At 43.6% G+C, this 20,430-nt stretch overlaps 1 protein-coding gene across 5 annotated transcripts in view; it reads left to right on the forward strand.

Annotated features, from left to right (window-relative positions):
- Nucleotides 1-1,274: 1,274 nt before the first annotated feature.
- Nucleotides 1,275-20,430, forward strand: part of TGFBR3 (transforming growth factor beta receptor 3) — a 209,277-nt gene continuing 190,121 nt past the window's right edge. For 4 of the 5 annotated variants that reach the window (XM_005204336.5, XM_024990080.2, XM_005204335.5 and 1 more), the window contains exon 1: nt 1,275-1,547. The gene's annotated coding sequence lies outside the window, so the exon portion shown is untranslated. Of the gene's footprint in view, nt 3,198-20,430 lie in introns of all 5 variants that reach the window. The other variant, XM_059885091.1, reaches the window with a different exon arrangement.

Raw genomic sequence — 20,430 nt, forward strand, 5'->3', positions numbered from 1 at the left:
TGGCTTTTGTGGAAATATCTCCAATTGAGTGAGTTCTCTATGTATAGGCACAAGAGAAAAAAGAGGAGAAACACTTCCTCTTCTCCCAAAGTAGGAAAACCCAATAACTTTCCAAATAATAATATTGCAGAAGTAATAATATAAGAAACTTTCCCATTCTACTCTCTAGCGATTAAAAGCCTAGGACCATAACCTTTTAGAATTTGAAGAGGTCTCCCAGGCCAAGCTCTTCATTTAACAGAGGAGAAAACAGACTTGGAGAGTTTAAGCCCATAGTCCAAAGTTCCACATTTAGTCAAAGCGCAGAGTCAAGACAGGACGTCTGGTCTCTGAAACCTGTCTGCCTAGAGTCATTTCACCAGCCTCTTGGTAAAACAATGTCCTTTGGTTTAAGAATATCTTTCAACAGAAAAACCAGGTGTAAAGAAGGAGTATCAAAGTGGTATTCTGATGACAGCGTTCATCAACTCTTGTAGCAGTCAGTTCAACCGGACTTGCACGCAGGAAGTTGCACGGCGTCAACACCTTCACTTACATCGTGTCAATCTAGGGATAATGCCAGTAACGCTGACCAAGCTCCTTTGTATTAATTTATCTAGTGAGCAGGGGGTATTGGCTGCGTTATGCACTTTCAGCTGTTAGGAGGAGGCAAGACCCACCATTAGAAAGCATCTTGATATATAGCAAGCAGGACTGCAGGTGGGAAAAACAAGCAAGGACAGAATGTGCGCGTGGGGGCCTTTGCTAGGGTGTAGGCAAGAGGTTTACCGGAGGTTTTAGAATTTTTATATCAAGACGGAGGGAACCAAATAACCCAACTCTTCCAGAGAGCTCTGAAAAGTTGGAAACACCTAGTTGGAGCATGGGAATCCCTGCAGCTCCCGTCCACGTTCCACCCCTGCTCCCTGCTCCCTGCCTCAATGTGGCTCTTCTCTGAGGACTGGGACCCCCTCCCTCACGGCCGATCGCCCCAACCTGGGCGCGCAGCACCCCAGCCGTTCCCGGTACTCCTTTCCTCTCCCTCCCTCCTCGGTCCGAAGGGAAACTCAGGCTCCGGCCGCGCTCGGGGTTCATCCATCAGCACGAGAGGAAAAGGGGGAGGAGAGAGGGGAGGCGGGCGGCGGGAGGAGGAGTTTCTCGGCGGCCCGGAGCTCCGGTGGGGACCGCGGAGGAGGAGCGCCCTTCCCCCCGCGCGCTGATTGCTGTGGCGTCCTGCCCATCCCCGCCCGCGTGTGTGAGGGGGAGCGAGTGCGCTGGGTCGGCCCGATGGGGGTAATCGAGGGTTTCGGGGACGCCGAGTGGCGCTTTCCTCTTCCTAGTGAGTGAGGGAGGGAAGTCGGCGGCTCTCGTGCCCGGCCACTTTCCCTGCGCTATTCCCTGAGCTCCCTGCAGGAGGAGAAAGTCCCCGGCGGGTCGGGATGGCGTAGTTGCGCCGCGGCGCAGCAGCTGCCGGAGCTCGCGGCCGCCGGGCGCTGGGCGGGGAAACTTTGCTCTGCTTTCCTGCAACTTGTGGCGGGTGGATCTCCGTTTGACACACTGCCTCCGAGGTACGTGCGGGCTCAGCCTAGCGGCGCTGCAGCCCGCGCCGGGACGCCCTTGGCCGCCAGGCTAGCCCAGCACCCGTGCCGGCCGAGGGCTCTCCAGGCTGCGCGGGGGCTGTAGGCGTTGCGCTAGGTTCCGCGCTTGTTTCCCGGCCGGGATCGCTCCGGCCGCCCGGACCCCTGGGCTTCTTGGGGGCGGCGTTGGTCGGTTGGTGTTTACGCTGTGAGGTGCACAGGGGAGCGGCCGTCCCGGGTGGGCAGCGCTCCGGGCGATGCGGTGTGCTGGGGAGGACATCTGCTCCGCGCCTGCCCTCACTCTTCCTTTCCGCGGTTTCTTCTGACCTCCGCGGGGCGCGCTGGCCACTTCCCACCAGGCGCGTGACACCGTCGGTGGGAAAGATTTGTTGTGGGTTTATACTCAATTGCCATTGCAGAGGCTGCGGCCCCGGCACTGGCGCACCAACAGGAGTTTCACTCCCCGCGGGCCGCGTCCTCAGGGTGCACTGCGGGCGGCGCCGAGCGCTGCAGCCCAGAGTCCCGCAGAGAATCCTCCCTCCAGCTTTAACTTGCTAGCCACCTTTCCCGGTTTATTTTGAAGGCTTCCCTTAGCATGTTCATTTGGTTAGAATAATCTGGAAACTCTTGGACTGTTGCTAGGAGAATCTTCTTGCAGTCTTGTTCTTATTAGGGCATTTGCTTCACTTCCCAGAATCATTTAGTGTAGGGAACCAGCTTGTCAAACTTGAATTACCTTGACAGTGTGTGTGTGTTAGTTGCTCATTCATGACCGACTCTGCGACCCCATGGACTGTAATGGACTGTGGCTAGCTCTCCAGGCTCCTCTGTCCATGGGATTCTCCAGGCAAGAATACTGGAGTGGGTTGCCATTCCCTTCTCCAGGGGATCTTCCCGACCTGGATTTCCTGCTTGGCAGGCAGTTTCTTTACCATCTGAGCCACCAATACTGGCTCCCACCTTGACCGAATAGAACTTAATGGATTTAGTGTCTACCAAAAAGAGCTGAGAGAAGAAAATCACTCCATTTCCTTAGCTGTGAAATGGGAATAATAATAGTATTGGCCTCAATGTTACTGTGAGGATTGAATGATTTAAAATATGTAAAGTACTAGAACAGTGCCTGTGCACCGCTATTAGCTGTGCTTGTCCTGAGCCCAGTGGAGACTGGACCGGAGCGTGGAGGGTAAGGGATGGTAGGAATGACAGACTAAGATGGGGAACCAGACTTTTTCTGAACTCTGCATCCCTTCCAAGAGAAATAAGCAATCGGTTTGGGAGGAGATAAGTCTCCCACAAGTAGCAAAGCACATGTCAAGACCTTTTAATTTTCCTGGAATAGTACTTTAGGTTGCAAACAGGTACTCCAGTGTGAAATTAGCTACTTTCTTTCCGGAAATAATAAAAGCTAACGTTTATTGGGCCCAAACTCTGTGCCAGACACTCTCCTAAATGCCTTATGGACACTTAATCGTTACACCAACTCTCTGGAAAAAACACTATTAATAGCCCTAATTTGCAGATAAGACACTAGAAGTTAGTTACTTGCCCAGGCTATTACACAACTGTTAGTTCTGTCTGATTCCAGAGCAAGCTTAGCCACTCAGCAGAGAGCAGCAAGTGCAGTCAGATTTGTGTGCGGTGAGTCTGGGCAGCTTTTCCCATCCTTCAACTTCCCACTGAGTTGAACACACATCTCTTGAAACACAAATCAGGTATCCGTGATTAATTTAGGTGATCTACCCATGGGGGTGCCAAATTTCAGCTTCTCTGAAACTGGCTCCAAGTAATTATAAATAGAACTCTGATTTATATTAATTAATTTAGATCTTTAAACTTCACTTCTCATATTAATTCTCTAGACATTGTTGGTCAGGGTTACTTGGCTTCCTTAGGAAACAGCTTGGGGTTGGCACAGGAGGCAGGGAAATAATTCTTACCCCCTTAAGGGCTATTAAAATGAAATTGATTTCATGCCATTGTGTCAGTTAAAGGATGTTGCTCTGTTTCTTGATGTTCTCTGCTTTTGGCTTCAATTCTGCATTGTTTAGTGTTTTCAAGGCTTCAGCATGTTTTCAGCCCTTCAGTTTCTCTTTGTCATTTGTCAACTTTAATTTTTCCTGTTTTGATGGAATCTGACCATTACATGGCACCTTTGCTTAACAACTGTTGACCCAGCTCATGTTTTTAAACATAAAAATCACCAACTTACTTTTGAACCCCAGCACTTCAAAGGCAACCCCTGGGGAATTCATTGTTATTTTGAGTATTAGCCAATAGGGGGAGCATAGCACACTATGTATTGATGTCTGTTAGGCACCTAAACCAGTTTTTTTTAGAGTATTCAGCATACATTTCAGGAATGGAAAATGTTGTGGCTTTATCTAGCAAAATAACCAACTTGCTTTCTGACTTGACTTTGGAGAACTGGGTTTAATTTCAACTGATGAGTGTAAGAATAACTTTGAGGACAGGGCCTATGTATTGGATATATGTCTAGAACTCTGTGGTGTATGGACAGATATTAAATACACACACAGTTTATTTCCATTTGTTTTCATTAAGAGGCATATGTAAAATAATTTTGTGTACTTTGAATAATATTTTAAACTATCTAGGGGAACTGGGAGTCCAGAGAGATACATTGTGAGTTCTTTTGTAATGAAGCTCATTTGTCTTTTGTAGAAGAGTGGATATAGTGAATTTGTTCTCAGGAAGGCTGGTGTTCTCACAATCCTGTCATTATCATTCTTCATTAACATCTGAGTGCAAGACAATAAGGAATTGTTAAATTGAGTTTCTATTCCAGAACATTCTTCAGAGGCTTATATTTTAGTATGATAATAGTTCAGAAATAACATGTTTGTTTAGTATAGATGCAGTGTGTCTACAGATAAATATATAAGCAATATTTAGGAATTAACATGCTTGGAAAAGCAGTTACACTAACTTTTTAAAAAAGTTTTTCATCTCTGCAATTTTGTAGGTCAGTTTCCTTTCTTGCTTCTTGAGTATCAGGTACTTTATTTCATTTACCAAGTTAGGGTCAAGTGGATTTTATTTTAAAGTAACTTTCAAACTTAGTCCTTTCTTTCTAAATCTCAGTACTGCAGTTACACTTCAGAGTAGCATTTTATTTAGTCTAGTTTTCCATGGTCTTTTAGTTTACTTATTCAGCAAACTTGTAGCAACTCCCAAGTCCCTAATAGGCTTAAGGTTACTGGTGTTGGAGTTAGCCAGTCCTCTGATAGCAGGATGCCTTAATGCTTCCTAAGGTTTAGGAAAGCCTGTTTGGTTTTTTTTAACCACCATTATTAACAAAATTGGTTTGCTTAAAGAGAAGTATTGTCCCATTCTTTTGAAGATTCAAAGGAATTAATCTTTCTTTTTGCATGCAAACTTGATTATATCTTGTAAAAGTCAAGTGATTCTTGCTTTTCTGAGGGCCTGCTCTGGGCCTAAGCACACAGAGAACTCAAATGTCCTTTGAGTACTAAGAAGGTGATCTCTGCAGACTCTTTAATACCTAACTGTTGACCAACTTCCCAGGATCATAAATTTGTGGAAATTTCTGACTTTACATTTTAAGCATAACAGGTAGAACCGTTAACATTTAGAGGATCACTGGTAAGTATCAACATTGCTGTAATATTTTTCCTGGATGAATTTGATCCGTGGTCATTTTAAATTACCCCTGTTCTTGATAATCCATTTTGAAACTGTATTTTTTTCTTCCCTCATTGCTGTTGGACAAAAACTAATTATAATTGTCAGGTTCATTAGTTAATGAGGACACTCTGGCTTTTCTCCTTTTTTTTTCTTTTAATTCAACAGTTATTTTATAAATGATTTTATCTCTGTTTCAGTCTCTCCACTGGAGCGTTTTGCTTATATTTTTAAACTTCTTTTGAAATTTTGAAACTTAAAATGTTAACTACATTTTGAACTTTGCATGATTCAAGTTAGATAGTGATTTGGGGGTCTTTAACTTAAGAGCAATCTTGTATTGTCTTTAGGAACATGGATAGTTTGGAATATAAAAGAGTGAATCTAGGGCATTTGAGGCTTCCACATCTTCAGAGTAACACTTGGAATGACAGCGTTGTCTTTTTGTAGCGTTTCATAAAGCACAAGCTATTGCTGATTTTTCGGTTTTTAGTCAAGCTGAAATAAATCACAGCTTCGAAGTGCCTTACAAAAAAGGATTTAGGTCCATTTCCTGGGCTCTGTCCATTTCTAGATTTCTTGTTTTATTTCTTTTGAAATAGCACATTTGTTTGTTAACTGACATTGAGATTTATTTTCTCTGTTTGCAAAGTTTTAAGATTTAGCACAGATTTTCGAGCCTCTTGCTTTCTTTTAGGAGGAAATTGTTTTTATTTCTCCACCAAGACGTGCAGTATTTAATGTTTGAAGCACCATTCTTAAATTTTCTGCATGGGGCCCCTCTCATTTGGACCTTCTTCTGCATGTTTTATTCTTCAGTTTTCTAGGTCAAACAACAAGACTTAGTAGGCTGACAACTAAAGGTATAAGGGATGGAGACCATATTTAAAATTGAGATTATCCCCCAAGGTCTGAAACATGGTCTCCAGAAGCACATCCTTAGGCTATTTTGTTAGTTCCTGCTTAAGATAATTAATTATAGAAAAAAAAAGGTTAAGTCTGTTGCTAGTGCTGGTGATTCCTTTAGCCTGACAAAGTTCATTTTTAAGATTTAATTTTAAATTGTTGCCACAGTAATAATTTAGAATCTAGTCTGAAGTGTCAGCTCTGTCTTCACTTTAAGAAAAAGGATGGTGATCCAGAGGCATATACTTTCCCTTAATTCTTGGACACTGGGCTCTGGGAGAAAGGGGACTTCAGGGTTGGGTACTTTTTGCAGAAGAAGGAAGAAGCACCTGCTTGTTTGTGCTTCCAAGCTCATAATTCATTTCCCTGGTACAGGCTGAAGGTCAGCTTTTTGTTTGAATTTGCCGATGGACCATTTGTAAAAACACATTTAAGTTGATTAGTCCCTGAAAAAAAATGATCTTTAGAAAACAATCTTTACAGATACTAGTCCTTGAGCTCTCCTGTGATCAAATTGCCCTGGGAAAAGGTCTGGAGTTTACAGATGTGATGACTAAGCACCAGTGATGGGTAAGAACACCAAGTGGACCAGGTGGACGGCCTAGCAGAACTTAGGGTTTCTGTTTTTTAATTCTGATTATACTATTTTATTAATGGAAACTTGATGAATACTTAATTCCATTTGGTGTGTGAAAAGATTCCCTTTTGGGAGTATAATTCCATTAGCATTTTTAGTGATTTATGTGTTTTGACATATGAAATTGTTCATTGGATGCAAAAATACACTGGTGGCTATTTGCAAATTTCATTTTATAATTAACTGCATGAGGATTGCTGGAATAGAATGTTGCTTTTTTTTTTTTTTAATATTTGGAAGGTTATTTGAGGTGAAATATTTAGATTCCAATCTCAAGACCTTGTGTTCATGTGGTACCCTAAATACTTTTGTGTGATACTCCCCTGTGTTGTTTTGAGTTATCTCTTTTCTGGTATTTTTCTTTAAAACAAAATGTACTCAAACACAAAACTCTCCTTCTGAGTGTCCATAAAGAATAAATATCTCATTTTACTATATTACATTTTGTGCAATTGACTGGCAAATGAAATTCAACTTTGAGGGAAAGCACCATTGACTCATTACATACATTTTGCATCACTGCATGTAAGGTCTTCCCTATATGTGTGGGAGAAGTTTCTGATCTTCCAAATGGGTATGTTTACTATTGTTGGTCTCTATTTGTCAAATCCTTTCTGAGCAGACAGTCCTCTTAGTTTCTTATTTTTGTGTCTTTATAGAGATAGTTAGGGCTTCCTGGGTGGCTCAGTGGTAAAGAGCCAGTGCAGGAGATGCACAGAGATCTCTCCCTGGGTCGGAGAGATCCCCTGGAAAAGGAAATGGCAACCCATTCCAGTAGTCTTGCCTAGTGAATCCCACAGACAGAGGAGCCTGCAAGCTATAGTCCATGGCGTCACAAAGAGTCAGAAAAGACTTAATGACTAAACAACAACAACACAGCTACTTGCTGTATGTTTATAATGTGCCCTCTGAATCATGAAAAAATCCATAGCAGCTGCTTTGTTTTGAATCCATCATAATCATCCAGTACAAAGCTGTGCAGCCATTGGATGCATCATGTTTTTGACACAAGAGCCAGGAGAATGATGACCTACTTGATACATTTCATATTTTGGGGGGTACATATGCTTTTTTCAGTTTGTGGCCTCTTTATTTCATTTCTAGAATGGCTGCTGTCTAAGATATTGAAGGTTTTAATTTTATTCAGTGTGTGGGCAAACAGGGAGATTTCCCGTAGAAGCAGTTCTACCAAATTAAAAAAAAAAAACACTTCCAGAAAGTATCCTATATAGATACCTTGTTAGATAAGGCTTTGATGATGTTCAGATGGGAAATAACTGAACACAAAGCAGGCTTCCACTTAGCTTCATTGAATAGGGGGGCTAGGAGAGAGGGGGGAGTGTCTAATTTGTCAGGGGAAAATTCACTTTTGCATAATATAAGGCATTTAAATTTAAATTTTTTGGGGGGGATTAATATATATTTCTAGTAGTTACATAGGTAAGAGGTTTGCAAAAGAAATTTTGCTAAGGTTGAGATTCTGTAGTTGGCAACTCTTATGACCCTGAAGATCCTGTTCCCTGAAGCCAGGAAAAAGCAGTCTGTTTCCAATTATAAATCACAAAAATAGGGAAATTAGGCCAAGAAAAATGATCATTTTGGGGGTTGGGTTGATTTTTTTCAGAGGGTAAAGGAGAAAGGACCATAGGCGCACAGTAAAAAAAAAAAAATCTGCTATTCTGTTGGCTTTCAATTTTTTTTTTTTCAAGCAGTCTGTATTGGAAATTAAGAATAATTTTAGGTTTAAAGACATTTCCTCCTTCAGCTCCTTTTTGTTTCTCAGAGTGCAAATAGAGGAGCAGTTAGGCAGCTTCTGCTGACACTGAGGGGCTTGGTCCCCGTGTTTTGGGACCCAGCTGGTATTACTGGTAAAGCCTTTTCCTGTCTGAATGGTGCCAGATTATGGCTTTCCAGCATCATCCCAGCTGGTTGGGGCTATGGTTTATTTATTACACTTTATACTATGCTTTGTGGGCTTCTCTCCTGTCTCAAACTGTAAAGAATCTGCCTGCAATGGAGGAGATCCAAGTTCGACCCCTGGATGGGGAAGATCCCCTGGAGTGGGGAGTGGCAACCCACTCCAGTATTCCAGTATTCTTGCCTGGAGTATTCCCTGGACAGAGAAGCCTGGCCGGGCTACAGTGCAAGAGGTCGCAAAGAGTTTAACAGGACTGAGCCACTAACACTTTCACTTCTTTCTTTTCCCCATACTATGCTTTGAATGAAGATGTAGTCCCTACGGATTAGTATAAAGCTGCTCTGGGAGAAAGACTAGGTTTGCTAGTGTGAGAACAGTCGGAGGTGAGAAGCCTAACTGGGAGTTGGGTGACGTGTGAGTGAATCTATTGTCCTCAGCACTTGTCGGAAGCAACTAGCCTTTCTTAAATACAGCCTGCTGCTAGTTTCAGGATTAGTGGTCCCATGAGACCCAGGTGTTAACTAAGAAATCTCCTTTCTACTGCCAGAAGATCACCAACAGATCTTGGTTCCTGTTTCTCACACCTTAAGCCTCCAGAGTGTTGAATAAAACTTTCCCGATGGTACAGAATCTTTCATAACAACGTCGTCCTTCGGGGCTAGTGGTGTTCAGCGATTGGCTCTTTTCTTCTCACCTCTGGCAAACTCCTCGGCCTGCAGCGGGCGGGCTCCCACGCCCACTGCACCGTCACCCCAGATGGGCGGGTGCCAGAGAAGGTGCGAAGTGCAAAATTCCGAGCTTGTTTTCAGTCAGCATCTTAAGTGTCCTCTCTCTGGTGCCTTACTCTCTCCCACGTTTTATTACCTTGGTTTCCTGGAACTACTTTGTCCTGGTTTCCCCCACTTCCTGCCCGATCTCTTCAGGTTTCCTTCTCAGTGCTTTTCTGTGTAGGTCGTTTTCCAGCTTCCATGTTTCCCTCCACTCCTCCATCATTCAATGGCTCATATTTTTCGGTCACAGTGGTCACCTAACTCCCAGTTTCATGCGTCTGTCTCCTTATTTCCAGCAATTACCTGGCTATTCTGTCAGTTTTTCTGTTAAAGCTAAGCCCCATGGCGGTCCAGTGGTTGAGACTTCCTGCTTCCATTGCAAAGGGTGTGGGTTCCATCCCTGTTTGGAGAACTAAGATACCAGATGCCCCTGGTATGCGTGCAGTCGCTCAGTCGTGTCAGACCCTTTGCAGTTTCATGGACTGTAGCCCGCCAGGCTCCTCTGTCCATGGAATTTTCCAGGCAAGAATACTGGAGTGGGTTGCCATTTCCTACTCCAGGGCATCTTCCCAACCCAGGGATTGAGCCTGTGTCTCTTTGCATTTCCTGTTTTGGCAGGCAGATTATTTACCACTGTGCCATCTGGGAAGACGTGACATGCCCCTGGAGAGGGCTGAAAAACAGAAGAAAACAACAACAATAAAACCAAAAAACTAAGTCCCAATCCCAGCATACAATTTCTCTGTGGTCCCCAGCCCCTAACTCCTGTATTTCACATGTCAGTAAGTGGCACCAGTTGCCAAGTTAGGATCCTCAGGCATACTCAACTTCCTTTTGCTTACCTCCTCCAGCCGACTCACACCAATCTCATGGTGTCTTACTTTTAGCAGATCTCAATTGGTATTTCAGAGAAGGCAATGGCACCCCACTCCAGTACTCTTGCCTGGAAAATGCCACGGATGGAGGAGCCTGGTAGGCTGCAGTCCATGGGGTCGTTAAGAGTCGGACCCGACTGAGCGACTTCCCTTTCACTTTTCACTTTCCTGCATTGGAGAAGGAAACGGCAGCCCACTCCGGTGTTCTTGCCTGAAGAATCCCAGGGATGGGGGAGCCTGGTGGGCTTCCATCTATGGGGTCGCACAGAGTCGGACATGACTAAAACGACTTAGCAGGAGCAGCAGCAATTGGTATTTTCTTTATTTTCCCTGAGTTCCAGGAAACTTTATTTATGGACACAGACATTGGAATTTCATATAATTTCCAATGTATCATGATGTTTTATCATTCCTTTGACGTTTCTCCATCATTTTAACATGTAAACACCAATCTTAGCTCTACAATAGAGATTGGCTAACTAGGTCTATAGGTCAAGCCCTGCAATTGGCATGTTCTTCTCTATTTCCAAATCATCATCTCACCTGGATTATTACAGATGTATTCCAGTTGGTTTTCCTGGTTTCAGTATCTTTCTCTCAAATTGTTCGTCCATTATGATTGGTACCTTCTAAAATACAGATCTGTGTTTTCCTTTCTTTTATTTAAAATATCTGCTGTTCCATTATCCTTGGCAGGGGATGTCTGGTTACTCACAACGTAGCCCAGCCTACTTTTTAGCTATTTTCCTTCACTTCTCCCATGAACCTCACTGTGCTCCTACAAGACTCCTTATGTTTTCCAGAGCACACCCTGTGCTCTCATGCCCTGTTCCTTTAGTACTGGTCTTTTCTCTAGCATCCCCTCCTTTTCCTTCTTTCCAGTGGCCCCCTGTTTAACTCCATCATCACCTTCTCTGCTGAAGTTTCACGTGGCTCTTCCTGGCAGGTGGTTGATTGCTTCCTCCCTTTATTTCTCTTAGAGTCTTTCTCCTGCTGCCTCCTGAGAATTTACTTTCTTCCTCTCCAGACTTCCCTAGAGCAGGATTGAGTCTTCCCATCTTTGTAACCTGGGTGTGTGGCATGGGCATGGCCGTATATGTTGTCAAATGGAATTCTTCAACTTGGTTCCACTTCTGTTAAAGCTTGAGGGAAAGATCAAGTTTGCAGTTGATATGAATTGTAACTGTAGAAAAGACAAAGGAAATCAACTCAGAATCATGTAGTTTAGGATTAGATTGGGGCTTAGAAATAATCCTTTCCAAGCCCCTCTAAAGATGAGGACAGCCAGGTACAGAGAGCTTGGGTGGTCTGCCCAAGATTGCAGGGCGGGGAGCAGTGCTCCCCTCTGCCCCTCTCCAGGAGTCTCCACCCAGTAGCCTGAATGGCCCTGATAAAACCTAAGTCAGATGCTGTCATTTCTCTAATTAAAACACTCTTGTTCCTGTCTTTCTCAGGGTAAAACCCCCAATCCTTATAATGATCCATAAAGCCTTAACCAGCCCATGACTCCCTTGCCTGTTACCTCTTTGACTTCACCCTCTATTTTCTGGCCTGCTTACTCTACTCTAGCTACTTGACCTGCCTTCCCTTTCCCATACCAGACACACTCTGTCTCAGGGCCTTTGCATGTGCTGTTTTCGTTGCTTGTAATGTTTTTCTCCCAGATATCTACACTGTTCACTTCTTAGGGTTAGGGTTAGGTCCTTACTTGAAACAAACATGCACACAAACAAACCTTCCTGTCTTGCTTCTCTGTTTTATTAATTTTCTCAGCATTTATCTCTGCCTCATGTATAATTATATATCTTGTTTATAGTTTTGGTCTCCCCTGACTAGAATGTAAGCTCCACAATGTCAGGGATTTTTGTATATTTTATTCCCTTTTGAATCCCCACACAGACCTGGCACTGACTGAGCAGGCAAATAGATAAATATTTGTTGGATGAATATGTAAATGAGAGGAAGCAAGATTTGTGGTTTCTTGTAGATCCAGTTAAATGTACACTTATGGCATTGAAAAGGGAACACTATCAGGTATGTCTGGAGGGAGAATCTGATTTTTCAAAAATCCACATTCAAGACCTGTCAGACTAGAACACTGACCTCTTTAATTGTCTGACTTGAAGCAGTGACAGTGGGCTCTGCTCAGCCTTAAAGTGGTTTGGGAAGACTCCCATTTTACCTCTAACAGGCTAGGGCTTGCTGTGGTTTCTCTCTGCCTGTGGCTTGCCCTTTAACCCATGGGACTACGAAGATGAAAAGTAAACACGGCATTAAACAGAAGAGCTGGGGGAGAGGGTATGGGGGCAGAGGAGCAGAATTTCCTTGTGGCCCTGACATCTTCCTTGGCTCTGGGCCCATGCACAGGGCCTCTCACTGAACCTTCTAGAGTTGCTTCGGGTCTATGCCCTAAGGAATGGTCTTGAGACTGCCAGGCCAAACTCCTGAGTTTTGCTTTGATGTTCTAATTTCTTTGAAAAGAATTGTTTAGTTTAGACAAAAAAGACATTGGAGTATCAGATCAGATCAGTCGCTCAGTCGTGTCCAACTCTCTGCGACCCCATGAATCGCAGCACGCCAGGCCTCCCTGTCCATCACCAACCCCCAGAGTTCACTGAGACTCACGTCCATCGAGTCATTGATGCCATCCAGCCATCTCATTCTCTGTCGTCCCCTTCTCCTCCTGCCCCAATCCCTCCCAGCGTCAGAGTCTTTTCCAATGAGTCAACTCTTCGCATGAGGTGGCCAAAGTACTGGAGTTTCAGCTTTAGCATCATTCCTTCCAAAGAAATCCCAGGGCTGATCTCCTTCAGAATGGACTGGTTGGATCTCCTTGAAAAAATTAAATTACTGTCTTAATTTTGAAGAAAGGTTTTAACCCTTTTCAGGACAGCAGTTGAAATTACCATTTGCACGCTTCCCTAGTGGTCCAGTGGTTAAGACTGCGCTTCTACTGCAGAAGGCACCAGTTCTATCCCTCATTAGGGACATTCTGCATGCTGTGCAGTGTGGCCAAAAAGAAAAAAAACAAAAACGAAATTACTACTTGCTTTTGTCAGTAGTGCTGGTTGCGGGTATGGTCCTTTGAAACCGATGACTTAAACCCAAGGGGTAGTAAATTCTGTTTCTGAAGAAGCATCCAATTCTTGGGGTAGGGGGTTGGGTTGAGTATAGAGCTAATTTATATTAATGTAACAGTCATTTTAGAGTTACTTACCTCTCTCTCTTTTTGTGATAACATCAGTATGGTTTCTACAGAGCCCGCCTCATCAGGACAGGAAGCTCAGCCAAGGAAGTCAAAGGCTTAGAAGGGTGTTATTGGCCCTATACAAAGCTGTAGCATAATTTAACCCTGGGATTCAAAACCATCAAAATTGAAAGTAAATTGTCTTGAATGGAGCTGTTGTCAGTGACCTAGTTAAAAATCGAAGCTACCGTTTCCTGAACACTAAGAGCATATGAGCTCTCTGAATAGTGCCTAGTACATGGTTGTTGTTTACTTGCTAAGGCACATTCAACTTTTTGTGACCCATGGACTGTAGTCCACCAGGCTTGTCTGTCCATGGCATTTCCCAGGCAAAAATACTGGAGTGGGTTGCCATTTCTTTCTCCAGGGGATCTTTCTGACCCAGGGATTGAACTTGTGTCTCCTGTGTCTCCTGCATTGGCAGGTGAATTCTTTACCGCTAAGCCACCAGGGAAACTCTGGTACATGGTGCTGGTGCTGCTAAGTTGCTTCAGTCGTGTCCGCCTCTGTGCGACCTCATGGACTGTAGCCCACCACATTTCTCTGTCCATGGGATTCTCCTGGCAAGAATACTGGAATAGGTTGCCATGCCCTCTTCCAGTGGATCTTCCCAATCCAAGGATTGAACCTGCATTTCTTAGGTCTCTTGCATTGGTAGACGGGTTCTTTACCATTAGTGCCATCTGGTAATTGGTTCAGTTCAGTTCAGTTCAGTCGCTCAGTTGTGTCCGACTCTTTGTGACCCCGTGAATTGCAGCATGCCAGGCCTCCCTGTCCATCACCAACTCCTGGAGTTCACTGAGACTCACGTCCATCGAGTCGGTGATGCCATCTAGCCATCTCATCCTCTGTCATCCCCTTCTCCTCTTGCCCTCAATCCCTCTCAGCATCAGAGTCTTTTCCAATGAGTCAACTCTTCGCATGAGGTGGCCAAAGTACTGGAGTTTCAGCTTCAGCATCCATCCTTCCAAAGAAATCCCAGGGCTGATCTCCTTCAGAATGGACTGGTTGGATCTCCTTGCAGTCCAAGGGACTCTCAAGAGTCTTCTCCAACACCATAGTTCAAAAGCATCAATTCTTCAGCACTCAGCCTTCTTCACAGTCTAACTCTCACATCCATACATGACCACAGGAAAAACCATGGCCTTGACTAGACGGACCTTTGTTGGCAAAGTAATGTCTCTGCTTTTGAATATGCTATCTCGGTTGGTCATAACTTTCCTTCCAAGGAGTAAGTGTCTTTTAATTTCATGGCTGCACTCACCATCTGCAGTGATTTTGGAGCCCAGAAAAATACAGTCTGACACTGTTTCCACTGTTTCCCCTTCTATTTCCCATGAAGTGATGGGACCGGATGCCATGATCTTCGTTTTCTGAATGTTGAGTTTTAAGCCAACTTTTTCACTCTCCTCTTTCACCTTCATCAAGAGGCTTTTTAGTTCCTCTTCACTTTCTGCCATAAGGGTGGTGTCATCTGCTTATCTGAGGTTATTGATATTTCTCCCGGCAATCTTGATTCCAGCTTGTGCTTCTTCCAGCCCAGCGTTTCTCATGATGTACTCTGCATATAAGTTAAATAAGCAGGGTGACAATATACAGCCTTGACGTACTCCTTTTCCTATTTGGAACCAGTCTGTTGTTCCATGTCTAGTTCTAACTGTTGGAGGTCAGATGCTCTGGTATTCCCATCTCTTTCAGAATTTCCACAGTTTATTGTGATCCACACAGTCAAAGGCTTTGACATAGTCAATAAAACAGAAATAGATGTTTTTGTGGAACTCTCTTGCTTTTTTGATGATCCAGCGAATGTTGGCAATTCTGGTACTTGGTAGGTGGTAATAAATAATGAATGAATGAAATAAACTGCTGATTGAGCCTCGCCTCCATGGTTACAAAACAAAATAACTTCTCCCTTATGTCAGATCTAATCAGGCTGCCACTATCAGAAAGTGATTGTGTGGGACTTGGTTGGTGTCCACAATAGACAAGCTCCTGTTTGGTGGTGAAGATCATAGGCTGTGGAATCAGACAGACCTGGACTCAAATCCTGGTGTCAGGATTTACTAGCTTGGGGGTAGTTTAGCATCTTAAGCCTCACTTGTATCGCTATAAAATGAAGTTAAAGAAATCTGTCTCCTTGGGTTTTTGAGAGGTTGAAATGAGAAATTATGAAAAACAGAGTAGGTGCCCCATAGATGGTAACTGAGACATTTTGCAGGGTCCAAAGAAGGTGGCAGGGTGTTAGCCTCTAATAGGAAGGCGAATGTTGTAGAATCACACGAATGACCACTGAATAATTACAAAGCAGCCTGTGGACAAGTCTTGGCTGTGCTACTAACTAGCTGTGTATCAGTGGACCAGTCATTGAGCCTTTTTAATTCTTGGTTTGCTAATCTGCAAAATTAAAGGGTTGGAGTAAATGTTATCTATTTCTAACATTCTGAGTTGGCTCTAAGTAGAGGATAACATGGAACAAATTATACACAAAATGTTAGGGAAACAGTGTTTACAGAGGGATGGGAGTAATCAGAAGTGACTTTTGAAATGAGGTGAGGAGAACAAGTAGAATTCATGGAGTTTGAGGAGTAGAATAAAAATGGCAATTTTGATGAAATAGGCAGATCTGACAAAATTCAGGTTTTGTGATTTCTTGCCTTGCTTAGAAGATAATTTAAATATTTTTTGTTTATATAAGTTGTGTGTTAAAAAATGTAGTATCAATACTTTATTTACACTTACATTGTCAAGTTGAATGTTTTTCTAGGATAATACTTTGCAGTTTTGTTGTCATTCCTGCTAGCTACTCCATGATCGTGTGTTTCACATTTGCACAAGTGTATTTGAAGTCTCATTTTATAGGAGAGATTCAGGATTAGTTTTTAGCTCTTATAATGACAATTATAAGTAAGGTAGAGAATAAAATATTTTCTTGTTTAATCTCTTCATATTAAAGATGAAAAGTTAAAGCCCAGAATGAAGTGACTTGTCTGAGCTTGTAAAATGTGTAGATATCCAAATTCTTGCCTCTGCTGTTCCTTTGAGGCTGCCTGAGGTATAGGGTCTTTCTTAAAATACAATTCTTAATAGTTAGAAAGTGAAAGAAAGTGTGAAAGTGTTAGTTGCTCACTCATGTCCGACTCTTTACGACCCCCTGGACTGTAGCCCGCTAGACTCCTCTGTCCATGTAATACTCCAGGCAAGAATACTGGATGCGTAGCCATTCCCTTCTCCAGGGGATCTTCCCAACCCAGGGATCCAACTCAAGGCTCCTCCACTGCAGACAGGTTCTTTATTGTCTGAGCCACCAGGGAAACCATTCATTTATTATTGAGAGATGTTCTGATAACTCACCTTCTTTTCATACTACTTTTAATTGTAATGTACAAGATAGTATTTTATACTTGAGATCCATATGGTACCTTCACTGCTTGCCTTCTATATGCTAAGTGAGCCAGGACAACTGTCATCCCTCTTTCTGAAATGAACAGATGAGTAGGAAAGCCACACCTGGAAGGAAGTAATTACATGGAGATTTACTTTGGGGGTGGACTGCACTATATTCTAGGTGTTTTTCAAGTTTAATTTCAAGAGAATCAGAGGAGGCTTCCCTAAAGAAGTAATGCTTATACAGAGACCTGAAGCCTTGAAGATGTTAGAAATTGGCCATGTTAGATGTTAGAAATTTGGAGAAGGCAATGGCAACCCACTCCAGTACGCTTGCCTGGAAAATCCCATGGATGGAGGAGCCTGGTGGGCTGCAGTCCATGGGGTCACTAGGAGTCGGACACAACTGACCGACTTCACTTTCACTTTCATGCATTGGAGAAGGAAATGGCAACCCACTCCAATATTCTTGCCTGGAGGATCCCAGGGACGGGGGAGCCTGATGGGCTGCCATCTATGGGGTCGCACAGAGTCGGACACGACTGAAGCGACTTAGCAGCAGATGTTAGAAATTAGGGGAACCATGGCGGGTCATTGAATTCCAATACAGTGAAGGTCACTTCTGGAAGCAAGGACTTGACCCTTTTGTAGAACTAAATTAAGGCCAGTGTGGATGGAGCATGCAGAGGATGAAGTGGGACTAAGTTGGCAACATCCAGCAACCACGCAAAGTGTTTTGGTCTTTATCCTGACAGCAGTGGGCAACCATCAAAGGGTTTTAATTCTTAATGTTTCACAAGCCTGGGTTGCTGAACCCTTTTACCAAATAATATCAGTTAAGTAATAGAAATGTATCTGTTGAGGGATTATCCCCACCCAAGAGAAAGAATTTTATCTTGGAAGCCAGTGAGAGAAATAAAAAAATGTGCTTAATTGTGATTAGCAAAATAGCCTTATTGCTGGAGTGTTTATCCTGGATTCATATATTTGCAGAATCCCTGCATATAAAGATGTGAATCAAATGTTTTGGTAAATTAATATATGTTGTACAAAATAGTCTGTTGGAGGTCTAGGAGATGTAGCGCTTTTTATTTATTTTTTGGCCATGCCACACAGCATGTGAAATGTTAGTTCCCTGACTAGGGATCAAATCCACGCCGCCTGCAGTGGAAGTGTGGGGTCTTGGCCCTTCAACTGCCAGAGAAGTCCCATCCCAAAGCTTTTTAAAATGATTTGGTGCAAGCTAGGACCTGAGAATATTCAGCTGTGGTGCTTTGACTGGAATGATTGCTGCTTTGTGATTTAATAAAGCCTTTTGGTGAACTGTGGTGTTGGGGAAGACTCTTGAGAGTCCCTTGGACTGCAAGGAGATCCAACCAGTCCATCCTGAAGGAGATCAGCCCTGGGATTTCTTTGGAAGGAATGATGCTAAAGCTGAAACTCCAGTACTTTGGCCACCTCATGCGAAGAGTTGACTCATTGGAAAAGACTCTAATGCTGGGAGGGATTGGGGGCAGGAGGAGAAGGGGATGACAGAGAATGAGATGGCTGGATGGCATCACTGATTCGATGGACACGAGTCTCAGTGAACTCTGGGAGTTTGTGATGGACAGGGAGGCCTGGTGTGCTGCGATTCATGGGGTCGCAAAGAGTCGGACACGACTGAGTGACTGATCTGATCTGATCTTTGGTGATAGCTGTTTCTTCCCTCTAGGCATCTGGGTTAGTTTGGTGGCAGTGCCAGGCTGAGCTCCAAAGCCCCCTGGCTAAACCCCTGAAGCTAATTTGGGAATCCTGTGGTAGAACTGAGGAGGGCCATGCAGCCAGATCTTTGTAACTCATACAAGAGCTGTTGAGGCAGTAGCTTTACTGCCTTTTTGGAACAGCATTGCAATATGATAACTGTCTTTAGGACATTTGTATTAGGTTTAGAATCATTACTTTTTGGTGATGGAGGGAATTTCTGAAATTCTAGGTGACAAAGTCTAATCCCAAAATTAATATAAACTTTGATGTAAACTGCTGTTTATATTATACTGTGACTGGTAGTTTGCCTTTTTTTAAAAGACGATGTATTTTAACTATAAAAACTTCAATGACTATTACTTTTTAAAAAAAGTACTGGATGGAAAAAAAAATGTATTATGTGGGCCAGATATTGTTTTAGGTACCATGCCCATATTCTGTCTCATATGTTACAATCAAAATATCATTCCTATTTTGCAGATGAGGGGGTGATGGAGGCTAAATGACTGGTCCAACGTAATACATCTGGGTAAGCCAGATTTGGAACCCCCAAGAATAGTTCTCTGTGAATTCTAGCTTAAAATTATAAGCAACTGAAATCTTTAGATGCAGAAATATTAAATGTGAAAAGTAGTTCTTGGAATACTGCAAGGGTGAGTTAAAAATATCAGTCCTAGTTTATTTGAACTTGAACAAAACCTGGTCTTTTACAACCTTGTGAGATGTATCCAGGCCCACCCTCCTCTTTATGCCGTATTTCGCTTGGGCAGTGAGATCTCTTGTGCTTGGGATAGACAGAGGGCTCTTAAGGACTGACTGAAGGTCAGTCCCTAGGAAATTAAGGTTGCTGGGGCCAGAGATGTGTTGGTTACACTCTTAGCCAGGAGTGAGGGTAGACCAGGCCCTGGAGGGGTAGAGGAGAACAGAGCCCAGCTTCTCTGTACTTCTTGTGCCCTCTGTGCGGCCTGCCTTCTTTTACTGGGTCTGGCTGCATGGGTGCAGGAGGGCCTAGAGGAGCTATCCCACATTGAAGGTCAGGAAGGGTGGCGGTGACGAGATACCCCTCGTCCAAGGTAAGGAGCACTGGCTGCGCTTTGCTGGAGCAGCTGTGAAGAGATACCCCACGCCCAAGGTAAGAGAAACCCAAGTAAGACGGTAGGTGTTGCAAGAGGGCATCAGAGGGCAAACACACTGAAACCATACTCACAGAAAACTAGTCAATCTAATCACACTAGGACCACAGCCTTGTCTAACTCAATGAAACTAAGCCATGCCCGTGGGGCAACCCAAGATGGGCGGATCATGGTGGAGAGATCTGACAGAATGTGGTCCACTGGAGGAGGGAATGGCAAACCACTTCAGTATTCTTGCCTTGAGAACCCCATGAACAGTATGAAAAGGCAAAATGATAGGATACTGAAAGAGGAACTCCCCAGGTCGGTAGGTGCCCAAAATGCTACTGGAGATCAGTGGAGAAATAACTCCAGAAAGAATGAAGGGATGGAGCCAAAGCAAAAACAATACCCAGCTGTAGATGTGACTGGTGATAGAAGCAAGGTCCGATGCTGTAAAGAGCAATATTGCATAGGAACCTGGAATGTCAGGTCCATGAATCAAGGCAAATTGGAAGTGGTCAAACAAGAGATGGCAAGAGTGAATGTCGACATTCTAGGAATCAGCGAACTGAAATGGACTGGAATGGGTGAATTTAACTCAGATGACCAT

The sequence above is a fragment of the Bos taurus genome, chromosome 3 (assembly GCF_002263795.3).
Source record: "Bos taurus isolate L1 Dominette 01449 registration number 42190680 breed Hereford chromosome 3, ARS-UCD2.0, whole genome shotgun sequence".
Lineage (NCBI taxonomy): Eukaryota > Metazoa > Chordata > Mammalia > Artiodactyla > Bovidae > Bos > Bos taurus.